At 39.5% G+C, this 16,694-nt stretch overlaps 1 pseudogene; it reads right to left on the bottom strand.

Annotated features, from left to right (window-relative positions):
* Nucleotides 1–7,585: 7,585 nt before the first annotated feature.
* Nucleotides 7,586–16,694, bottom strand: part of LOC117537314 — a 60,385-nt pseudogene continuing 51,276 nt past the window's right edge.

Here is a 16,694-nt window from a genome sequence, read left to right as displayed (position 1 = left end):
CCTTTTAAACTGTTTTTATTTTTTTTACTGTCCTATAGTAGGCTACACATTGGAATGATTTCTTACTTTATTTTTTACAACTAGGCTATATTAAATAGATAAAGGTGTGCTCTCTCTCTCTGTCTCTCTCTCTCTCTCTCTCTCTCTCTCTCTCTCTCTCTCTCTCTCTCTCTCTCTCTCTCTCTCTCTCTCTCTCTCTCTCTCTCTCTCTCTCTCTGTCTCGCTCGCTAACAGAGGCTGTGTGCTCCTCCGTGGCGATGACGGCTTGCGTTAAAAAAAAGAAAAGAAACATAGGCCTATTTGTAAAGTGAGGGGACAGAAACGGGATTTTGAAAAGTGTCACTCCTTACGAAGTGGTGAGGTGCCGCTCCACAGTGCTTTTCCTCCCGACTGCAACGTGTGTGTGTGTGTGTGTGTGTGTGTGTGTGTGTGTGTGTGTGTGTGTGTGTGTGTGTGTGTGTGTGTGTGTGTGTGTGTGTGTGTGTGTGTGTGTGTGTGTGTGTGTGTGTGTGTGTGTGTGTGTGGGCCGCTGGCTCTGGCATAGGTGGGCCATGGACTTTCACAGCGCCGGTACTGCATCCGCCGCCGCAAACACCTGCCGTTGCGTATCTCCGGCGGTAACAGTCCACTACCGCCCGCGAGGACCCATGTTCGATTCCGGCCTGAGGTCCCAACAAAATTCATTAATGATAATCTCCCGTTCATCGCGTCCATTCACAACCCACCTATCACATCTCTGCGCCCCACACTTTGAGAAACGCTGCTGTACAGGCACAACATGCAAATATGAACTTGAACATTTGCATTATAGGGTCCCCTAGCAAACAAAAAAAGTATAACTGCAATGTAGCTTCTGGTTTACCCTTGGTAAAGCATTATTCAGTATGTTTGTCAGCGCCTCGCGGAGTATTTCAATGTTTTTCATTCTATTTGAATTGTTGTATTTTAAGATACAATTCTCATTAAAACATAGTATCGTCGAAAAGCATCCTCATTTCAAATAATGAACAAGAATATTTTTGAATCACGCAGAGTTAGAATTCATTTAAATATATCCTTTTATATTGAAAATGCATTACTGTTAATATAATTAGTGAGTCTTAGGCTGACTTCACACCACAGCGAATTCTTCATTATTCAAGGCAAATTGTGATTAATACATTATTTCACTTTTTCTGCATTGATGGAAAAAATAATAGAATTGTATTTTATGTTGATTGTTGTGTTGATTGTTCTGTCACTAAGTTACAAATCTCAAATAGAAAAAATATCACAGTATAGTATAATAATACTGTAATGCAGGAAGCAGCATTAAACAGCAACAAAACAAAAAGAAGCAGCATTCAAAACATCAAATATGTTGATGTAAAACCAAATCTGTATTATTGCTGTGAAGCAACTATGTTGTAATGCTGCTGACCTTTGGAGGATGTATTCATTCTTATTATATTCAGCTGCCAAAATATAAACAATGTACTTAATTCATCAAATAGTATGCCATTAAATAGCAAAGCGTAATGGCAGCCCACTGCTCCTAACACTAGGATGGGTCACATGCAGAATGTACATTCCCCCTCTGTGGGACTATTAAGGGTATATAAATAAATAACAAAATAAAAGCAATATGTGAAAATAATGATTATTCAATTCTATTTTACTTACTTACTTTACCTTTTGTACCAACTCTCCTTTATAATTAATTTGTTATTAAGTGTTCCCCTCAAATCATTTTCATTTTTGAATGTATTTATTTCAAATGTATTTGTTCCTTTTCAAATGTCTATTTAGTTGTGTATTTATTGATTCATTTATAGATGATTTTCACTTTGTACTTTCCACCTTGTTTATTTTTCTGAACTTAGTTATTTCTGTATTTTTCTTAAATCATTGCTAAGAATTTCACATGATTTTTCGGTTAAGTGCATCATGAGCTTTTTGAAAAGTAAATCGTAAAATAGTTTAACATTTAGGAACATCATTAATATTGTTTTAATTCTTAGTGTTATAAAAGTTTGAGACATTTTGTAGCGGAAAGAGGAAACGATGAGTCATGAATAATGATGGCGAATGTGTCAACTTTATTCTGAAGTCCGGATTTCCTATTAACACTTTCTGTGTCTTCCTCTCTTCTTCCTCCCCACTATCTGTTCGTCTGTCAGTCACTGTCCAACGTGTACAGCCTGCTTTGCACTTTGTTTATTAGACTTACTCAATCTGTCTGTTTCTGTGCAGGGTTTGAACCTGATCAGAGGAAGTTGTGTTACAGTGCGAACGCATCCCCAAATCTGTAAATGGTGATGAGGTGTGTGCGGGGCATTTCAGCTCACATCATCAGGACATGTCAGTTCGGAGGTGAACCCTTTCTATTATTAATACCACTTGCATACCCGGATGGTGAGAAAAACAGATTTGACTTGCTGCAGTACGTTTCTGCCCTTGGATTGGGAAAGCACAGTGATGCAGTGTAATGTTTTAATTTTGTGTCAAAGTCAACTAGTGCATAGTGACTGCACAAATGACTTCACACATGCATGCTTTTCTGTTTAATCCACAGCCACTGACCTCCTTTAATATTTTATGAGACAAATTATGCACTATGAAAAACTATGAATCTACTTTAGGCCATGTTGCTATTAGGTTAGGATTCATAATAAGGAGGCAGGGGGAGGAAAGGAGTAAAACAAGACTATATGGCACAGTCACTCTAAATGTATGGTCTTCAGCTGAGTTTGGTGATGTACAGTTTTTGAAGCTTTTGTTAGCTCCAGACCCTAGTTCAGGCATCATACCGAAAACCCATGTAAAATGAAACTTGACTTTGAGACAACGAAACAGGAAGTGCTAAAAATGACGACTCATTTCTAGATTTAATGCTATAGTTCATGTGAATTGTTTTTCATTTGTTTAGAAAATGTATTTACCTGTGAATGTGTTGATTAGGCCTCAGTCATGCATAAGGTCGCACCTTACAGTATGTACAGTCCCCACCTGAAGACCAGATGGGGGGGTGTGCCAATAATTCTACAAAGTGCCTTATACAGTGGATCTTACAGGAGGGGCAGGTGTGTGGCCTTTACGTTACACTAACCACACAACGTCCAGGGAGATCTGTTCCATCTGACCTGGCAGGAACGATACCAAAAGAAACAGCTAACATTATTCACCAGGATTGCTTAACTCAAACCCCCACAACCCAGGTGATGTGTTCCATCTCAGGACCAGAAGAAGGGAAGCTCTTCTGGGACAGTCTGCAGGGAGGGGTGGACTGTGGGACAGCTCTGCATGTTGACAAATGAAAGGTTTGTGAATTTGTTTGCATGGTCTGATTAAAATTGAATTCCAGACAGTTGTCTGTCTATGCCCAGTGAAGCCTGAGATTAGATATGAACAAGTCATCACTCTTCTCTGTGTGTGTGTGTGTGTGTGTGTGTGTGTGTGTGTGTGTGTGTGTGTGTGTGTGTGTGTGTGTGTGTGTGTGTGTGTGTGTGTGGTGTGTGTGTGTGTGTGTGTGTGTGTGTGTGTGTGTGTGTGTGTGTGTGTGTGTGTGTGTGTGTGTGTGTGTGTGTGTGTGTGTGAGCTGCCAACCTGTCTTAACTAATATCAGTAAGGAGATTGGATCCGTCCTGACTTGGCTTACAGTATCTCAATCATTTGTTCCTTCTGGGAAATGAAGGACTCGGCCTTTCACATCCGGGCTCACGTTAAACGCATCAGCCCTGGGAGCAGAGAGGCTTAAAATCTTAGTGCCGTAGTCTGAAGCTTTATGGGGGTTCTTCCCTATCTTTATTCAAGAGCGTGGTATTTAAATTTGAGAGCATACTTTATTGATTTATTTCCCTCAAACCCTGTCCTCGCACTCAAATAGTGCCTGCTGCTTGCACTTAGATTTGCTCTGCTTCTGCTCAAACTCTACGCTTGCTATCAGATATATTGCTGCTTACAGATTTCCTGTGTTCCAGTTTAAAACCTTCTCCTCACACTCAGGCTGTTTCTGTGCGCTCGTGACATGTCTGCTCTCAGATTTATTCTGTGAGCGCTCGAAACCTTTGTGCAACAATCCTGTCAAAATCCCTCAACCAATAGGAGGGCAGGTGTCCTTGCGGGTGCGTTCGCTTTATATATTACAGCGTCCCGTAAGGGCGGTTACTCTTTGGTTTATAAACTCCCGCCCTCCACGGCTTTATAATATAACATGTACTTCACTGAAATCACTGTACAACTTTTTTGGGGGGGGTAAGCACATATTATATACATACATTATATGTTTATAAAACGAACAAGTCAAATCAAGCAATCTGATGTTTCTTAGTCGTGATATAATGAGCGTATATCCCGGGTATAATTGTAGTTACTTTTCACAAGTCAGTAGGCCTATCCCTCCGCGTCTGAGAACGGTTACAACTGTTACATTACGTCCGTCACGAAACTAACTAACAAAGCTTAAGATGGAAACATTTAAGGTTAACTTCGACCTCCGGGGTGGCCTTACTATGCAGGAGTGGATTGAGAAGTGCCTATCTCCAGAAAAAAAAGCACCTAAACGACGACAATGCTGTCTGTCTAATATGTTCGCTCGCTGTTATTGTTGTTGCACTATGTTTTGTGCAGAAGGCAATGGAGGGACGATTTTATTTTATTCCCGGGCTGATTTTTAGTCCCAGTCCGCCACTGAACGTAGCTATTATGTAAAGTGCTGGTATATATATATACTAACTGTGCTTCCCCCCCCAAAAAAAGTTGTAAATCAAACGAGTGAAGTACATGCTATGTTATAAAGCCGTGGAGGGCGGTAGTTTATAAACCAAAGAGTAACCGCCCTTACGGGACGCTGTAATATATAAAGCGAACGCACCCGCAAGGACACCTGCCCTCCTATTGGTTGAGGGATTTTGACAGGATTGTTGCACAAAAGTTTCGAGCGCACACAGAATAAATCTGAGAGCAGAAGCGCACAGAAACAGCCTGAGTGTGAGGAGATGGTTTTAAGCTGGAACACAGGAAATCTGTAAACAGCAGCAATATATCTGAGTGCAAGCGTACAGTTTGAGCAGAAGCAGAGCAAATATAAGCGCAAGCAGCAGGCACTATTTGAGTGTGAGGACAGGGTTTGAGGGAAATAAATCAATAAAGTATGCTCTCAAATTTAAATACCAAGCTCTTGAATAAAGATAGGGAATAACCCCCATAAAGCTTGGCCTTGAACTTCATGGAACAGACACATATATAGTATTTACAAATATTGTTCCCAAGATAGGAAACCACAATATTTTTCGATTTGGTGTATGAGATGTAAACATTCAAAAAGAATAAAAGTTGTTCAATTAAATGTAAGGCAGTGGGAAATTGGGATATGTGACAGCTTGTCAATAAAAAATAAAAAGCATTAAAAAAACTGATCAAGTAGATAATAGGCTCAGCTGTTGGCACACTGTTATTTAAAATGTAGTGGTTAAATAGTTTGACATTTGGGAATCATGCTTATTAGCTATCTTTGTGGCTTTTAGATTCATTCAGATCTGAAACGTTTACAGTGGAAAAATCAACATTCCTGTTCTATTGTTTTTTGTGTAAAATGTCACTTTTCATTGTATGCTAAGAATAAAACGTGCTGTTATTACCAGGCACATGAGATATAAAGCTGACGTTACCACTGTCTAGTCCAGTCAGATCGACATGAGCAACCCTGTCATAACCCAGCCACTCCAAGAAAGGAACGATATGTTCCGACAACGTTGGTGGGTGAAAGCACTTTTAAAATGTAATATTTAGTGAATTGGTGCATGTCAGCCACTCAAATGCCAGTAATTATCACATTTCTTCTTTATTTGTCATGTACAGTGAGCGTTTATGGACATCCTTTAAACGAGAATGAATCATATTGAGCAGAGAGGCACAGACCACAAATAAAAAGACACTCAAGTTGACTAAAATACAACACTGGTGATTTAAGAAGAAGCAAAAGAAGCATGTGATAGCGTGGCAAACAGTCAAACTCTCATTTACAGTTTTTTTTCAATATCATTCGACAGTTTCTCCTTTGCACGATGCAATTTGAGTCAATTTAACATAGCTGTGACATGTCTTTTATCCAGAAGATCGACATATCTTTTATCATTCTCAGTACAGTCATATTTGCACATTTCCATCCAACACTTTCAGTGCCATACGGTAAATGCTTCTCACATGAACAATGTATATTGAATAGACATCAACGTGAGTAACTAACAGTAAAGATAGGTCAGGTTATCTCACAAAGTATCTACATAAATCAGTCCAACTCGCATGTTTCTAGAAGACACTTCTAATTCCACGTCTCATGTGAGTCACTCCACTGTGTACTCTCCCAGATAAATCAGAGATCGAGATTTTGCATATTCATCGATCTATTAAGGCTACTTACGAAGACCCCATTTTCCCACTTCTGTGCACATGAACTTTGACAAGCAAAAATAACAAACCAACATGAGTTCCTTCTTCAACAAAACAATTAAACTGTTCTCCCACATCGTCAGTGCTCAGCCTTTAGTGTTCACCTGCAGTAACCCCAGAATCTTACAATCTACACAATGTCCAATGAAAAATATACTAACATTAGAGGAATAATACAACTTTTTGGAAAATACTCTTACTCACTTTCTAGACAAGAGTTAAACAAGAAGATTGATACCACACTTGACATGTCCGTCCCAAATATATCAGGCTATGGTCTGCTGCCGATTAGCTTAGCTTAGCATAAAGACTGGCAACAGAGTTTTTTTCTATCAAATTGCCTTTAGATTTCACAAGTGTTTGTAAAATCGTTGGGCCACTATAGTCACAAGGTGGAAATATAAATTATCGTGACAGCCCTATTTCATTTTTTCTTTTTTTAGACATGGCTATGCAAGCAGATAATTATATATATCGACTGGAAACAACAGGAAACATTATTATCACTATGTTTATGTTTGAACACTTGTTTTTCTGTATGTATTAAATTAAAGAGATATAACATGTTAATTGGTGAGAGTAAATATAAAGCCAGTAGCTGCTTAGCTTAGCACAAAGAGTGGAAACCGTGACCAACGAGAGAAAGATTAGAAGATCCATGCCACCAGAGCAGTTTATATCTTCTTCTCGTGAGCTATCCCTTTGATATTACGAATATGCAACTCTAATACCAATACACTTTATTCAAAAAACTGACACATTGTAAATGTTTTAACCAAATAAATGTCAAATTCCTTTCTAGACATAAAAAGTGAATTAAAGATGATTAAATCATGATTGAATCTGCAACACTTGATCAAAGATGAAGGAACATGAAAATCAAACCTACTGCTTGTACATTTCAGACAAGATTGGCTTCACCTTTTCCTGTGTGTCCATAAGTGGAAATGGCATTTAAATGCTTTCCAGAGTCAATGGTAGCGACTATTTGTCTCCACTTGGCCCATTGACCAACTGTAACAGCATGAAATCCATTTCAGTTACTATTTCAGCAAAAGAACAATATTTGGTTGTTTTAGTTCTTCCATCCTTCCACTTTAAATGGCCAAGTGCTATTTTGGAGTGTTCCGTTAGTTCAGTTGCGCGCGTTAAAGTCGGGTGGTGAGAAGGTTTAACACAAATCTGTTACATAAGGTCACGCAGTAATCCTTGTAGCATGTTGTTGCTAGAGATTAGAGAAGAAAGTGTTTGCCCTCGCTGAGTATTAGAGTAATAAAAACACAAATCACTCAGCACTACAAAGGATTAGTACCAAATGCATCTGTCCTGGGGTGATTTCCCATAGACTTGTTTAGAAAAATCCCCCAAAAGAGCTAATATTGTCTTTAAAACAGGACTTGAGTTGATTTTCTTTCTTCATTCTGAGGTTTTTCTCCAAACACATCAATGCTTTGTGCAAGCACACACGTTGGATGACAAGTTAGTAAGACAAACATTGAATTACACTCAAAATAAAAATACGTTGTGATATTTGTCAGTGATTTACAAATAGACTAAATATCTTTATATCATGTTTTAGCACAAGGGATGGAGGAAAGGAGAGCTGTTGATCCCTTTTGAAATTACTTTAAAAAACAGAGAGCAAAACTGTTCATGTCTTTGATCTGGTTTTTCACTGGCAATGGTAAAGCCATCTATTCACATTTAGGGATATAGAACCTGACTGTATGCTATGCAATCAAAACAATTAAAATAGAACATTGGTGGAAAAAATAAAGTGCAAGGGAATAATGAAAGGCAAGAAAGAGGAACATAAGAAATAATCCGATACTCACATATAAAAAAAAAGATGGAGATGTTTTCATTTGAGCTGAAATGACCTCCCAACTCAAGTATGTTAATCAACCATTTTAAATATTTATAGATTATTTTAGTGATTTTTCAAGCAAAACCTTTTCTTTGTTCAGCTCTTCAAATGTGAGAAATAGTGTTTTACATATAAGATAGTATATTTATTATCTTTGAACTGTTGATTGGATAAATCTTCATGGAATCTTGGGAATTATAGTCTCAATATTCTCTGACATTCTATATACAATAGGAATGATCAAATAATCAAGACAGTTATTACAAATGAATAACAAAGTAAAATAGGATGAGTTGCAGCTCTAGTTAAAAAGTTAAAAGACAAGTGAGATGTACAGTGCCATGGGTTAATACTTGGAGCTCTCAGTAAATTCACCAACATTTATCTACAAAATGTCAAATAATTGCTAGAAAACAGGCCTTAAAAATGATTCCTAAAACTGTACTTTGAACTTTATGGACTGTACTGCAGTAACACCTGAACACATTAAGACATTTGTAGATGAGAAGCGCTTCCAGCGAAGGGAAGAGGTATACTATACTCTGATGAGACATGAGACCCAGGTGGTGGCAGGTACATGATGTGGTAGAGCAGGAAAATATTTGAAAAGTGCATTAGTGTGAGTTTCTAGATCATTAACCACTGCAGGTAGCCTCAACCTCCTCCGATGCATACTGCTAGGAAGGAAAGAGCCACCTTGAAAAGTAAAAATCACACTATCTCCAAACAACTACAAACATTTGAAGATGGAGGGACTTTTAAAATAACTGAAACGTGTGTGGCTTCATGTATTTGTAGCAGGGAGGCTACCGTTTTAATTGTGTCAGGATTTTAAGTTTTATCTTTGCCTCTGTTTTTCCGAGGGACGAGAGGGCTCTTATGCAAAGTCCTTGGACACTGCTTCTATGAAATTGGGAGCCGACATGAGGATGGTGAAGGTGCAGATGATGGAGAAGAGAGAGAAAGCCACCAAGCACATCCGATCCACCACCGCCGCTGCAAACTTCCACTCGCTGCAAACCGCCAGTCCCTCGTCCTGCTCTCGGAACCTCCTGGCTATGTACTGCACCTCGTCGAGGATCCGGGAAATCTGCGGTACCTGCTCTGGCTGTAAAGTCTGCAACAGTTCTGAGTGGGTTTCTTGAAGGGAGGAGCCGTTAGGATGGCCGCCGCACAGCACCATGCCTGAATCTGTGCTTGGTGGGAAGGTGGGGTTTTCTGTACCCATGGTGTGGTTGTAGCCAAAGTACAGGTTCATGTTCCCGTTGGTCGTGGTTGACTGGGTGGGCGCTTGCCCTGGTATGGTGCTCATCGGAATGCTGTTGGTGCTGGTATGGTGAGGAGGAGCAGGAGGAGGCTGGGAGTACTTGAAGTTTGTGGGGTTACTTAAGCTCACAGCTGTTTTTCTTTCCTCTCCAGGTTTCTTCATGCGGAGAAACCAAGCGCACCAGTTGAGTAAGACAATTCGCACCTAGATGAGAAGAGGACATAAGACAGATAGATGGAAGACAGAGGAGAGAATGGAGAGTCATACACCAAAATATGTAAGTTCTATTCGTATGAGAATAAAAAATGGCGAGACAGTGACCCTGAAAAAATCTGATACCCCCAATCTTACTTCTGCCAGCTCTATATTTGTTAAGGTTTTAGTGATGCACAATGTTTCACTGGCATACAGAACAATTATGAGGTGTAACTCCCATAGTGTGCATTCATATTTAATAAAGGTATGATTGAAATTGAAAAGCTAATTATTTAGGATTTTTATGATTTGTGTTCATACGTTGGGGGTTCCCTTCATTTGCTTAAGACATTTGTCAACTTTAAAATCAAACCAAAGCTTAAAAATAAAATGACTTTTATCATAAAATAACTGCAGTCAGCTGTGTTTACACATTGCTCTCGCTTGTTTGATGACAGAAGCATTTGTGTTACATAAAAAGTTACTAAGATGTGATGCAGCTTTGACGTCACCAACCTCCCAGAAAAGCTGACCAATTAAATACTTTAGTAAATATTTTCATACAGTATCAAGGGTAAAAATGTGGTTAAAAACACATGTTAGTCAAGCTTTTGTGTTCACACAATCTTTGTCAACTTTTGAATGACATGTCACTCTACTACTCTAACAAATAGGAGCCATCGCCTATGAGTAGTTAAATGCACCAATATGAATAACTTGTGTGGTAATTACAAATCGCAATTGGCATGATTAATTATCGAGTTTAAAAAGTACTTTAAACCTACCAATTTAGGCATCTTCCCTCCATGGGGGTCATGGTGGTGGAACTGTAGTACCAGGACTGTCATCATCACAGACAAGCCCACAATCATCATGGTGCAAGCAAAGTACTGAGCTGAGAGGAGAAGAGCAGACATGTTTGGCACAGCAATTTCCATTTGGAATAGAGACCATTACATTCTGAATGAAGTTCAAGTAACATGATAGGTAAACGTAGTGTTTTGGCAGGACAGCTGTGAAGTTGTTTGGTTAGTAGGGGTCAAGTTACCCTGGTCATCCCACCCCAGAAATGTGTGGGAGGCTGACTAAAATGTACTTCCTAATGTACTAACCCATTGGCATTTGCTGCCCCAGAAACATGAAAATGCATAACACAAGAGCGTAGGTAAGTGTACTTCCCCACACACACACCACACACACACACACACACACACACTCACACACACACACACACACACACACACACGCGAAAATATTTCTGTCTTGAAACAAGTAATTTGTCATGTTGATGCAGCTTTGACGTCAGAAAAGCCGACCAATGAAATACTTTAGTAAATATGTTCACATCAAGGTATAATTGCAGATTGAAAAAAAGTCAGGGTGAATGTTGATGAGTATTTTATTTTCTTCCATCAATCAGTTCTGCAGCACCTGCTTTATGTTAGTGCGTCTCTTCCAATGAAAGGTGGGTTTGTTAAGGGGGTTCTGCATCACTGAGCTGCCAAATGATGCCGAGCAGCATCTCTGTGTGCAGCCTCTCCTCCCATCCCAAGGCCGGCTTCCTTGTCTCTTATGATCTGTATCAGTGTGGCCTTTTACAATGCAGCTTGGTTGGTCCTCGACTCTGAGATTTATCTTCACAACCTGCCACGTCCAGCTGCTACAGGCTGCCCTGCGGTGGATGTGAGGTGTGAGTATCGAGGCAGTAAGTCATTCAGCTGGTTTTTTACACCGGATCAATAGTTAATGAGTAAAAGTCTCCACACTGCAACACTCTGTAGCCTTTCTAGCATGTGCCCACTGCTCCCTGATGAATGTCAGATTCAGGTGCGAAAAATAAATACGCCATGTGTATAGAGTACCCCGGAAGGGGAAAAAGCTAATGCTGGCTCTTGTGAATACCTTTCACGTTTCATTAATACCTGAAGACCCGTAGGTTCTACGTCACATTTGGAAAGGGAGAGGTGAGTGGAGGGGTTCTCAGTTTGTTGCAATCTATGAACGTACCACTAGATGGCACTAAATCCTACATACTTATACTTCAAGCGAATTCAAGGTATTTGCATTATTGCTGCACAAAATAAATATCTTGAGTATCTGGTTGGTTGAACACAACAAATCATAAACACACACACATATACAGTTTGCATTTGATTCTAGCTAACTTACACTGTGCAGGGTCGCCAACTCTCACGCATCTGGCGTGTCAATCTCACGCTCTCACGCTGCCCAAACTATTCTCACGCCAAAACAAGAATACCGAAGACTAGAAACGGTTTTGAAAACTGTTGTCACGTAGTGATCATCTTCTCAATAGAACATCTTTGATAATGTCTTCTGGCCAATCAGAATCAAGATAACGGCGAGGTGTTGTTGCAGGAAGTCCCGACGGAGAATACTTTTGCTGTAGTACATCTCTATATACATCGATACGTAATGAAATAAGACCCCACGGTTTGATGATTGGTAGGTGTGTGGGCTGTCTTTCATTTTGACACACAGAACAATGGGGGCTATCCACCCTTATCCACAATGTAAAGTAATTCACAGCCTCTTCCCTCTTCTCTCTGTGAGGAGCAGCAGGTTCAGCTTTCAGAACAAAGTAACACATTTTTTAAATGTGTAGTAATAGATTTATTTCTTTTTCTTCTCAAGAGAGTACCAGAATGTGTGCAGGGGTTGGGTTTTCAGCACGTCAACTCTTTCACCTGTGGAAAAATAGCAGGATTGGCTCCAGGTCGCCCTTTTTATTTACTACAAGACAAATGTGCCTTTTTATTTCATACAGTTCAATTTGGATTGAGACAGGGAAATAATCTAAACCTCACGCGTGGCGTTTCACTGTCAAGGGGGCGATATAGCGTGTATGTAATTACATTGCAAATACTGACTTGAGCCCCACCACTGTATGGGTTAGCCCTACCATAGATTACCCAACACAAATACTCGGGAGCCTGCACAAACCTGGACAGCAGGAAAACCGAGGCAAAAATGTGCTCTGTCGCAACACACATTCACAGAAAAAATCAATAGGAAGCTGGAGCCAGGAGATAGCTTAGCATAAAGACAGAAACAGGTAGCCTTGTAATGTCTAAAAGAGCTAACAAAGGAGAGGCCTCACTGTTAACAAGATCATTATTTGTATCAGCTTCTGAAAGAGCCAGCGTGTATCAATTCCCAGTCTTTGTGTAAGATACGCTAACAGGCTTATGGCTCTGGATTCAGTTTTACCATACAGACATGATATCACCCAACACCATGAAAGAAAATGTGTATTTTCATACTATTCCTTTAATGTACATTTCATACCATAATGAGTACATGTCTGCCACAAATAGCTATCTGTTAAGCACATTAACCCGTTTCTTTTTCTGACTCATCCTGATTATTTCTTTCTTTTGCATCACTTTCAAATTCAGAAAAATCCTCAAAGCGAGCAATAGTTAGCATAGAGGTGTCTTACCGATCAGAGGAACAGAGTCTGACGTGGCAGGCATGATCTCTGCTACCAGTAACATGAACACTGTTAGAGACAGCAGCACGGTGATGCCTGCAGAGACAGTGGAGCAGAAGCACAGAGGATAGATCTTTTCATCACAAAGATGATCTTTGAGTCAAAAGCTGTGGATTTATTTTGGAATATTCACTCTCTTTCTACCCACCCGGGGTTACTTGCCGTTATTGACTCTGAGCCTGTCTCTGAATGGCATGGTGAAACAAGCTGAAAGGTTCAGGTCTACGTCATTATCTTCGCTGTGTTTAAAGTAAAACTTGTATTCATCTGCTAACAAGTGAAATCTAAATTAAGCTAGAATTGCTGGCTTGGAAATATTAAACTATCATAACAGAGGCTAATGATAATTATATTTTTAAGAAGAAAATGTTGTCGATTTATTTCAGCCAGAACAAATTGGCATAAATATGTTTTTCGAAACAAGCTTACTTAAAGACAGCCATGCTCATGGGACATGATCATGGCCTGCCTCGCTCATGATTGGCTAAGAATAAGTCCCATAAGAAGGGATTACAGGCGGTATCTATTTACAGATCACATTAAAGAGCAAAGACTTAAATCTACCGCCTTTGTCTGCGTCACAAAATAGTCAAATTATCATAGATTATTTCACTTTATCATTAATGATCAAACATTTGTAAAAAGGGAAAATGGTCGTACAAATATGACAATATTCATTATGGTGTTAGTGAGCAGGGATTGTACTCGTGTGTGTGTGTGTGTGTGTGTCCTGCCACATACCGAGTGAGATTTTTTCTCCAGAGTTCAGCGGGGGGAGCAGGAAGACCAGCAGGGCCAGACCTGAGATCAGCATGCAGGGATGAGCAGGTTGAGGCAGTTAGTAAAGTGTCCTGCGGCGCATAGTGACTGTTGAACGTCACATCGGGGTAGGGCTCCTTACAGCAGTCATAGTACAGCTCGTTGCGCTTTGCCGGCACACCTGGGGGGAAATGAAGAGGTGGGAAGATGTGAACTAGATGTTAAACACACAGAAATATAAATAAAGCTCATGGTCTCAGTTCGGTTTGGCTGATACATTTTTAGGAGACCTTGTGAAATGAGACATTATGATTGAGCACCTTTTTTTATTGGAAACTGTCAATATGATTCATAGTGTACATTTTTGGTCATAAATTCACTTGTTTTAGTCCATGTACAAAATGAAAAAAGTGAATTTCATAGACATTTGTATAATAAATGCTCTACTTCCCACTGTCCATGTGCCTTTCATCAATGTAATAATACACTTTACTACAAGCAAACATTTATTATACATACATACATTTGATGATATACCTTCCTCAAAGTCAAATTCTCACTGCCACCAAATGATTATCCTCGTGGATGTGCCCTTAGAAAGTAAACAATTACATGAAACAAAACCCCCCTTTAGTTAAACAAGAAGGACTCAAATATGATATTTGTACATATAATAATATTATACAAAATAATAACTACCGCCTTACCTAGATTAGATGACTTAAAATGCACATCAAGAACCTTATTAAATGAAATTTGAGCTCTAATGTATTGTCTTAGTAACCATGTGAAAAGCAGCTTGTTATTGAAAAAGAGCAAATGCCCTCCTGCCCAAATGAATAGTGTACATAACACAATGAAGGCATGATATCATCTTTTATGTAAAGTTGTAATCCTCCAGTCCCAACATGGTTTTACTTTGTGATTAATAATACATTTGGTAAATATGGTTAATAAAAAATCACTATTAAGCACAAGCAGTAGTCGTTGGGCACTTTAAGAGCTTTATTAAGATCCACTTCAAAACTTAATTACACTCTTTTATCCGTTTTTTATGTACGTAGCTATGTACAAAAATACATTGCAAGTAGTATTGCTGGGTTTAATAGCTTCTCCTGTCTTCATATATTAATTCTTAAAGCAATTTTTCATTAGAAATAAGGGACACAATTTACCTTTTTCTACTTAAAGGAGTTCTCTATTGATTTAGCATTGCACTAATATAACAGTGTTGGACTCACAGTGGACGGTTATCCAGAGACAAAACAATTGCAAAATAGTTGCAGCAGAAGCAGTGTCTTTGTAATTCCACTGCCCACAATGCCAGATAGACTCAAAAACAGAAACCCATTATGTTCGGATTTGGAAATGACACGGTTTTTAAAGTTCATCAGAGAGATCATTTATTAATCGCTAATTCTCATCGGTTGTCCTTCTTTGTCTTGTTGGCTTATGCAACTAATCTGCCTTTTCAATCAGATCACACAGACACAATGTCATCTTGTTAAGGTGTTTATCCTGAAACGTGCATTCATGTGTGTAGGTGTGATAAAGTCAGCATTACTTATGCCCAATTATTTCAAGTATATTTTTCTTATAATTGATGTACATTCGGAGAAGTGTAAGTCTGTGAGAGAAATAAGGAGAGTCACTTGTGGCTCACAGTCCAAATAACTGTTGAGTACTCAAGCAGCTGTTAGCACAATTAGCTGTGTAGCAATGTAGCATTCTAGCTTGTTACATGTAAGTGATTCTGAATGAAGGCCTGGTACAATGCAATCAGCAACATATTCAAAATGCACTTGTCATAGTGGGGTAGTGTCACAAAGATGACTTGATTCTAGCCGTGTCTTATGTGTCTTTCTGTGTGGAAACAGTGTTCATTTCTCCAGAAATTCAATTTACATGAATTGCACGGATTAATTTCATGTCATCTAGACGACTGTCACTTGAACGCTGAAGAGAAATAGCCTTTGTTAGCCATCTAATAATTGATGGATTGAATAAATGCAGATGCATAATAAAAAAAATGTGTGATGTGTGTGTGTGTGTGTGTGTGTGTGTGTGTCGTGTGTGTGGTGTGTGTGTGTGGTGTGTGGTTGTGGTGTGTGTGTGTGTGTGTGTGTGTGTGTTGTGGTGTGTGTGTGTGTGTGTGTGTGTGTGTGTGTGTGTGTGTGTGTGTGTGTGTGTGTGTGTGTGTGTGTGTGTGTGTGTGTGTGTGTGTGTGTGTGTGTGTGTGTGTGTGTGTGTGTGTGTGTGTGTGTGTGTGTGTGTGTGTGTGTGTGTGTGTGTGTGTGTGTGTGTGTGTGTGTGTGTGTGTGTGTGTGTGTGTGTGTGGTGTGTGTGATTGGCCAGCTTGACGCCTGGCTGTGCCTGAATTAAGTGAACCATCCCTGGGCCAGCTGTCACCTCACACACCGTGCCCCCTCTCCATTCCCCTCAGCCAGCTGGGTACACTCACTTTGTGTGTATCAATGTGAAATATTCAGTTTGTCTCTGATTAACACATCCAACTTTGGTTAGAGATGATGCGAGCCATTCATTTCTACAAGAAGAAAACAAAAGGGAAAAATAAGGAACTAAGAGAATGTATGTGTTTTACTCTAATACACAAAGGGACACATGGAGGTAAACAATGAGGTTATAAGATTATACTGCCAACA

This window comes from Gymnodraco acuticeps, unplaced genomic scaffold, assembly GCF_902827175.1.
Source record: "Gymnodraco acuticeps unplaced genomic scaffold, fGymAcu1.1, whole genome shotgun sequence".
NCBI lineage: Eukaryota > Metazoa > Chordata > Actinopteri > Perciformes > Bathydraconidae > Gymnodraco > Gymnodraco acuticeps.
This window is presented reverse-complemented; position numbering and strand designations above follow the sequence as displayed.